Raw genomic sequence first — 960 nt, forward strand, 5'->3', positions numbered from 1 at the left:
TTGTATCTCTCAGCATTTTCGTATGCTCGTTCTCTTTCCAAGAGTTCGTTTTTTTTTTTTTTTTTTTTGGGGGGGGGGACATAAGTCACCACAAACTTTCTATTTTTCATGTCCTTGTTTTCGACTTTTATCATGATCAGTTCTACATTACCTTTACCCTCCGCAATGTTTGTCACATTCAAGTTTTTCTTAGTCAAGAACATGATTTGTTCTCTCTGTTTCTTGTCTCTGTTTTTAATCCAGTAATTGTAGAGTCCATGCCCAGCATCGATGGATGGTATTTCGCCCCTTAGGTTAGTTTCCACAATTCCCATTATCTGGTTTTTCTTCTAGCAGGTAATCATTAAGTTTGTTCAGTCCTGAAATTAATCCGTCGATGCTAGTATAGGCCACTCAATTTTTTTCTTTCTCCATTTTTTTTTTCTGTCTTTGGTTTGCCCATTCTGATGTTCCATTTCCTCATTCTCATGTCGATTATTCTCCAATAGAATGAATTCCTTGCTTTTGGTCTCCCTTACTCTTCGCGGTTTTTTTTTCTTTGTTTCATTTCTTAGTGTCTTCTTTTTTTTCTGATTCTTCAATGTTCATTTCTCTTTTTATCCATATCTTATTGTACTGTTCACTCCTTGCCAAATTACCTACTTTTTCAACTATGTCTTCTACTACCATTTGTGATCTTAGTTTTATCTTTAGGGGTCGATTTCTGTCCTTAGAATAGTGGCCAATACTATATACATCGTCTATGTCATTACCTGTTTCTTGGGCTCCATCCTGAATTTCTTTTAGGATTGCTATTGCTGTCTCTTTTTCTTCTTTTTCTCTCATGTACCTCGCCAGGCCATTTATTTTTTCTTTTAGTCCATATACCACAATACATTTTTTCCTATACAATGTATCTCTGACCCAATTTGCTTTTTCATTAATTACTTGGATAATTGTGTCTTTTCCACTTTCCTGCAT

Source organism: Oratosquilla oratoria, chromosome 7 (assembly GCF_046742065.1).
Source record: "Oratosquilla oratoria isolate Oo_2021 chromosome 7, ASM4674206v1, whole genome shotgun sequence".
Taxonomy (NCBI): domain Eukaryota; kingdom Metazoa; phylum Arthropoda; class Malacostraca; order Stomatopoda; family Squillidae; genus Oratosquilla; species Oratosquilla oratoria.